Genomic DNA, 7,500 nt, shown 5'->3' with positions numbered 1-7,500 from the left:
GAGGAGGAGAAGGAGAAGGAGGAGGAGGAGGAGGAGGAGGAGGAGGAGGAGGAGGAGGAGGAGGAGGAGAGGTCACCATTCCTTCAACACTTCCCACAACAAGTGAGAGAAGGAATCAAGCGACGAACGAACAAGGAAGAGGAAAAGAGGAAAGAAAAATGAGAAGAAAGAAGTAAGAGAAACTGACAGGCACATTTGATCCATTCGTTTCTGTCCGTCACAATCAAGGCGGAGTGATGGTGGTGATGGTGATGATGGTGGTGATGGTGGAGATGGGCAGAGAATTCGAGTGAAGGGTGGTGGTAATGGCTGGCTAATGGATAGGGGGAGATAATGGGTGGTGGTGGTGGTGGTGATGGGTAGGTGAAGGAAAGGAGGGGAGATGGTGATGGTGATGGTGGTGATGGTGGTACAGGAAGACTTGCGGGCCGGTGGTTAAGTGGTGGCGTGTTTCTCTCTCTCTCTCTGTTCGTAATTCGCTCCTTTAACCCGTTCCAAAAATGTGTTTGGGAGCAATCTTCACTTCACTCGACCTCTTACGTAACCCTCTCTCTCTCTCTCTCTCTCTCTCTCTCTCTCTCTCTCTCTCTCTCTCTCTCTCTCTCTCTCTCTCTCTCTCTCTTGGTCTGCAATCTATAAAATTCACAAGTTTTTTTTTCTCTCTTTCCATTAATATTTTTGTTTTGCATTCCTCTCTCTCTCTCTCTCTCTCTCTCTCTCTCTCTCTCTCTCTCTCTCTCTCTCTCTCTCTCTCTCTCTCTCCCATACACACAAACACCCCATTATTCCTCCCCTTTTCCTCCTGGCAAGTTCTCACAACACATCCTTTGTCTCTGCGTCACAGGAACACTCAGCGACACACAAGAGACACCTCCCACTGGCATGCCACGGGTGTCCACTGCTACGTGGCACAACAGGCAACAAAAAGGTGTTCCTAGTGACGTTATAGTTCAATGGTTGTGGACTTTGTTGTGTACTTTCTCTTTTCTGCCTTTCTTTCTCCTTGTCTCTCTCTCTCTCTTCATCTCCTTGAAAGAAAATAAAAGTGTGTGTGTGTGTGTGTGTGTGTGTGTGTGTGTGTGTGTGTGTGTGTGTGTGTGTGTGTGTGTGTGTGTGTGTGTGTGTGTGTGTGTGCAGTGGTAATAAATCTAAATATTCTTACACTAACTCACCAAATGCGGGAAATATATTGAAAATTTCCCTCACAACTTTCTCTCTCTCTCTCTCTCTCTCTCTCTCTCTCTCTCTCTCTCTCTCTCTCTCTCTCTCTCTCTCTCTCTCTCTCGTGACCCCATTCGAGTCCTTGCCCCGCCCTGACCTAAACCTACACACATAATGATTAACAAATATTGACCGCCAGATAACATGTCCTATATTACTGTCCCAAATTATCGTGATTATTATTATTTTTATTATTATTATTATTATTATTATTATTATTAGTAGTAGTAGTAGTAGTAGCAGTAGTAACGGTGGTGGAAGTAAAACAAAACTAAGTAGAATTTATAAAGCAAGTGAACAACACGGACATAGAAACAAACTATTGAAAATAAAGAAGGTTAAGGCTGACAAAAGACGGCGAACCATAGACACTAAAGACAAACAGACAGACAGACACACACACAGAGGAGAGGATACAGAAATAAAGGGAGAGAAAGGTAAGAAGAAAATAGAGAGGAAAAAAACAGGAAAAAAATTGTCAACTTAAAGAAAACACTGTTAAGACCTTAGATTTGTTGACGAGAGAGAGAGAGAGAGAGAGAGAGAGAGAGAGAGAGAGAGAGAGAGAGAGAGAGAGAGAGAGAGAGAGAGAGAGAGAGAGAGAGAGAGAGAGAGAGACGCTGCATCTTCTTGTCTCCCGGGTCAGCAGAGGTCACGGCATGAAGGCACAGAAGCAGAGGCAGGCAGCGGGAGGAGGCGTGGTCAGGTGAGGTCAGGCGAGGTTGAGCAGAGAAACCTTGACGGGCAGCGCGGGGCGAAACAAATTGAACAACACTCCAGCGAGAACGAAAACCTCGGAAACTTTGTAAACATGAATTGGAAATCGTGATGTGAAACTGAGAAGGAGCAAGAGAGAGAGAGAGAGAGAGGGGAAAAAAATATAAACAAATAAAAGTGAGGAATGAAATGATGCTTGCTATAATATTAATGTTTTCCAAGTGCATCGAGTGAGAGGGAAGGAATTAAAAGGAGAGGAGAGGAGAGAAGTGGAGAGAATAATGCATAAATTGGAGCTCCAGATTAGAAATAAACTGGGCGGAACGAAAGAAAGAAAGGAAAGAGGAAGCAAGGAATGTGTGTGTGTGTGTGTGTGTGTGTGTGTGTGTGTGTGTGTGTGTGTGTGTGTGTGTGTGTGTGTGTGTGTGTGTGTGTGTGTGTGTATACAAGAATGAGAAACAAAAATTTATTCCACACGACAGAGAGAAAAAAAAAAAGAAAAACTGAGAAAAGCAAAATAATTATACTTGGTCTTGTAATGAACTCGAAATAAAAGCAGCGAAAGAAAAAAATAAGACAATGAAAAGAAAAAAGGAAAAAAAAATAGAAAGATATGAGAATAGAATTCACACGAATATGGAGAGAGAGAGAGAGAGAGAGAGAGAGAGAGAGAGAGAGAGAGAGAGAGAGAGAGAGAGAGAGAGAGAGAGAGAGAGAGAGAGAGAGAGAGAACTAAAGATCAAAGTGCAAAATGAGAAGAACGAGGGAGGGAGGAAAGAGGAGAGGGAGGGAGAGAGGGAGGCAGTTGACTAGGGAGGGTAGAAGGAAGAAGGAGAGCAAGGTTGAGAGAGAGAGAGAGAGAGAGAGAGAGAGAGAGAGAGAGAGAGAGAGAGAGAGAGAGAGAGAGAGAGAGAGAGAGAGAGAGAGAGAGAGAGCCATTACCTTACCAGTTAATCCGTTGAGACGCGCACACAAAAAGTCTAGCTATCGACGCATCACCAATTAAACAAGAGAAGAGACAGTATTGCCTCACCTTTAACACTTGGGGGTCAACGGACAGGTGAGTACAGGTGTCACTTCAGTTACCTGGCCTTACTTTGCATTATTACTTTTGAGAGTGAGAGAGATAGAGATAGATAGATAGATAGAGAGAGAGAGAGAGAGAGAGAGAGAGAGAGAGAGAGAGAGAGAGAGAGAGAGAGAGAGAGAGAGAGAGAGAGAGAGAGAGAGAGAGAGAGAGAGAGGAATTCCACTTGAGAAGGTCAATGAGAGAAGACAAACTAACTTTTTTTCTTCATACCAGATGTCTTTCTCTCTCTCTCTCTCTCTCTCTCTCTCTCTCTCTCTCTCTCTCTCTCTCTCTCTCTCTCTCTCTCTCTCTCTATCTTGCAACGTGTGAATTAATCTAAACTTTCTTCTTCTTTGTTTATTTCCCCTTGTTGTGAGGGAAAGAGGAAAGAAGGAAGAGGAGAGAAGAGGAGATGAGGAGCAAGAGAAGAGGAAAGGCCTGCGTGACTGAGGAGAGAAGAGGAAGAGGAGGAGGAGGATTAAGACGAGAAGAAATGCAGATGAACATGGAGGAAAAAAAAGAGAGAACTAGAAGAGGAAGAGGAGGAGGAAGAGGAAGAGGAAAAGGTGGAGGAAATTAAATGTGAGGAATAAAAAAAAAATATACCCCAAATTAGAAAACAAAATGAAGGAAAAAAATGAGGATATGGGAGGAGGAGGAGGAGGAGGAGGAGGAGGAGGAGGAGGAGGAGGAGGAGGAGGAGGAGGAGGAGGAGGAGGAGGAGGAGGGTGCCAGCTAACTCTACGTAGACGCCCACTACCCCCAACTAAGAACCACCTCCTCCTCCTCCTCCTCCTCCTCCTCCTCCTCCTCCTCCTCCTCTTTCTCCTCCTCCTTCTCCTTCTCCACCTCTTCCACTCCCTTGAACTCCACCGCCGAAAATGTCAGTGGTCCACCCTCAAACCTCCTCCACCTTCCCTTCACTCCTCCACTCCTCGCGGTAAAAAAAAAAAGAAAAAAAAAGAGGAAGACTACAGGAGGAGGTAAAGAGAATAAAAGAGTCAGTTGCGAAAGAGAAAGAGGAAGAAAAGCAATAAAAAAAAAGAGAAGAAAGGGTACAAAAGATTCCACTATTCGTAAAGAGACTGAAGAAAGGGAAAAAAAAGAAAAAAATATGCACGGACATGAAAATAAATAAATGAAATGTGCCCTAAAAATGAGAAAAGGAAAGAGAGAGAGAAATAAAAGAGATAAATAAAAAAAGAGAGAGAGAGAGAGAGAATTCCTTTTATCTCTCATCCCACGAACAATGAGACAAGGTGAAGGAGATAACGATAATAAAAATAAATGCGTAAAATAAGAGCGTTTTTAATTCACGGTTAGATAAATGTTGCGACGAAGAGAGAAAAAAAAAATAAAAAAAGACAAAAGAGGAAGAGGAAGAGGAGGAGGAGGAGGAAGAGGATTGAAGAAGAGCACAGAGATAAGGGAAACAAGAAAGGAGAATGCTGAGAAAAAAGATGAAAGTAAAATCAAGGAGAAAGATGCAGACGAAGAGGGAAGAAGATTGAGAGAGGGAGGAGAAAAGAGGAAGGAGGAGGAGAAATGAGAAGGAAGGACGTGGTAAAAAAGCGAGAGAGAGAGAGAGAGAGAGAGAGAGAGAGAGAGAGAGAGAGAGAGAGAGAGAGAGAGAGAGAGAGAGAGAGAGAAACAAGGAAGGGGAGGAGTGGGAAGTGGTAATATGCAAGAGAGAGAGACGGGATGGAAAGAGAATGGAAGAAAATGGGAGAGGAATGGGAAGGGGAGGAGGTCATTTGGTAGATAAGTGGCTAGAAAACGAGAGAGAGAGAGAGAGAGAGAGAGAGAGAGAGAGAGAGAGAGAGAGAGAGAGAGAGAGAGAGAGAGAGAGAGAGAGAGAGAGAGAGAGAGAATGGAAGAGGTAAAAAAAAAACAAAAACAAGCGAACAAGGAAGGGAGGAAGAGTACATGGGATGAAGGAAGATGTAGGTAAGGGGGAGGGAGGGGAGGGAAGGGGGAGGGAAGGGGGTTGGGGGTGTGAAGCTTCGGGAAGAGTCAGAAATGAGCCCCATCTTGATACTCTGACATTTTAACGCGGTAAAAGTGACCTTGTAAAAACTACAGGCCAGAGGTTTACTCGTGACCCTCTCCCCCCCCCATCCTCCAGGCCACGAACTTGTATACCAACTTAGAACACGCTGCCCACTTCACCTCTCTCTCTCTCTCTCTCTCTCTCTCTCTCTCTCTCTCTCTCTCTCTCTCTCTCTCTCTCTCTCTCTGATGTTTTACTGTCGCTTGTATTTTTTTGTGTATTTCTTTAGGATTGGTGATTAAAAGCCTTTCCAGCCTCTCTCTCTCTCTCTCTCTCTCTCTCTCTCTCTCTCTCTCTCTCTCTCGATGCTTTTACTCGTGTTTACATTCAATTTTTATGGTCATTTACAAGAGTTTCCAGGCTAAAACGCTCTCTCTCTCTCTCTCTCTCTCTCTCTCTCTCTCTCTCTCTCTCTCTCTCTCTCTCTCTCTCTCTCTCTCTCTCTCTCTCTCTCTGTGGTTTTATTGTTTGTTTATAGCTCACCCCTAAATCTTTCTCCCTCTGCCCACGCATTATCACACCAAACTCACAAGCTTAAACACACCTCTCTCTTTCTCATTTCTCTCTTTCTTTCTCATTTTTCTCTCTCTTTTATCCTTGTTTTTGCTCCTAAAGTGCACACATTATTACCATCCAAACACCTCTCTCTCTCTCTCTCTCTCTCTCTCTCTCTCTCTCTCTCTCTCTCTCTCTCTCTCTCTCTCTCTCTCTCTCTCTCTCTCAGTTCTCTTTTTTTATTGCTTTTACTGCTGGGTTTGCTTTGTAATTTACTCGCACGGTGCCCACGTTACCACCACCATTGAGAATCTTAACACACCCCTTCTCCGTTTTTCGTTTCTTTACTGCTGTCTTGTGTTTCTACCGTACAATTTACTACTCTAAAACATGCACCGTTAATGTGACGCTTCGGCAGCTCCGTGCAAATCGTGTAAAGTTGTAGCGTTAGTGAGGACTTTTTGTTTTTCCTTTTCCTTTTTTTTTTCTTTTTTGTTTCCTTCTTTTTGGTGTGCGTGAAGGAAGACCTGCATCTCTGTGTGAGTCTGTGGTAAGATTTAGTTCCTCTCCTTCGTACTGTTACTGCTGCTGCTGCTGCTGCTTCTGCCTGGGACTCGTGGTGGGGTTGGTTGGGGAATGTTAGTTAGGGGAGGAAGGAACGAGTCTGACCAACGATAATTTCAAAACAAAGACGATAACAAAGGAATAAGGTGTGATAATAATGCAAAATGCTATAAACAAATTGCTGTGCTTCTTCAGCTAACCAAGTGTTACCTTACAATAATGATGATAATAATAATAATAATGGCAGCGAGCGCGTCGCCTTCAGGAGGATGGCGGCCTTGAGCCTCCGTCAGGGGTCAATACTTACAGGTCATGTATTTTGACGCACCTCGCCAAGAAGGTTCCCCCGGGACTGATGGAGGCCGTCTTGAAATCAGCCGTGGTCTCCTCCTCTCCTCTCTCCTCCTCCTTACTATCGGCAGGAGGAAGAGGAGGAGGTGGCGAGGATGGCAGAGGAGGGAGGGGGAGGGTGGCGGAGGAAGGGTCAATGGGCCGCCTGTCTCGTGCGCGCGGAGGTTTTTCACAGGTGGAGTCTTTGGACGCCGTGGCGAAGAGTCCTTTCTCTATTTTCAGGATGACGCTGCTCACTTGTTTCCCCTTCCTGCGGCTCCCCCTCGGCGGCACCTGCGGGCCGTGGACCGAGGGCGTCACGTCCCAGCTGCCCCGCCTGTACTCGGGGACATCCTGAGGTAGCGGCGCCCCCGCGTCCTGCTGGGACTGGCTGTCCGTGTCCGTCCACGTGGCGTCGGAGTGGAAGCCAGAGTCCAGCGTTGTGTTCCCGGAGTGGGCGCAGGAGGAGGACGAGGAGGAGGAGGAGGAGGGCAGGGGCGCGGTAGCGAGGACTCCAGGGAGGTATCTCTGGGTCCTGGCGAGGTGAAGGTTTCTGGGCAGCGTGCCCGTGCCCGTCGCCCCCGCGCCCCTGTACCCGCCAGTCCCCGCCTCCTGAAGGTCACAGGAGAGGTTGGGTGTGGACGCGTACTGCGGCAGCTCCTTGCTCTCCACGTTGAGAGGCGTGGCGGCAGGCCACCGCAGGTTGGAGGAGGAAGAGGTCACGTTGTTGAGTTTCGGGAGGTGGAAGCGGTGGGCGGGACCGGCGTGGCTGAAGCCTGACCTCAAGTTGTTGGGGAAGTTGTCGTCCAGCTCCACGGTCTTGTACTCACAGCCTCGCTGGACCTTCGTCTTCACGATCTGCGACTTGAACACTTGCGGCCTGAACACCTGCGACCTGAGGATCGGGACCTTGAATATCTGTGACTTGCCCTGTCGCCGCCCCTCGCCCTCGGTCCCGTCAGGGTGGGGGCGGCTCGGGTCCAGCACGCCGCCGAACAGGAAATTTTTAATGGCCGAGACGGAGCCGCTCTCCGTGCGTGAGATGGGACTCTGC

Source organism: Scylla paramamosain, chromosome 28, assembly GCF_035594125.1.
Source record: "Scylla paramamosain isolate STU-SP2022 chromosome 28, ASM3559412v1, whole genome shotgun sequence".
NCBI classification, from domain to species: domain Eukaryota; kingdom Metazoa; phylum Arthropoda; class Malacostraca; order Decapoda; family Portunidae; genus Scylla; species Scylla paramamosain.
Note: the sequence above shows the minus strand (reverse complement) of the source record.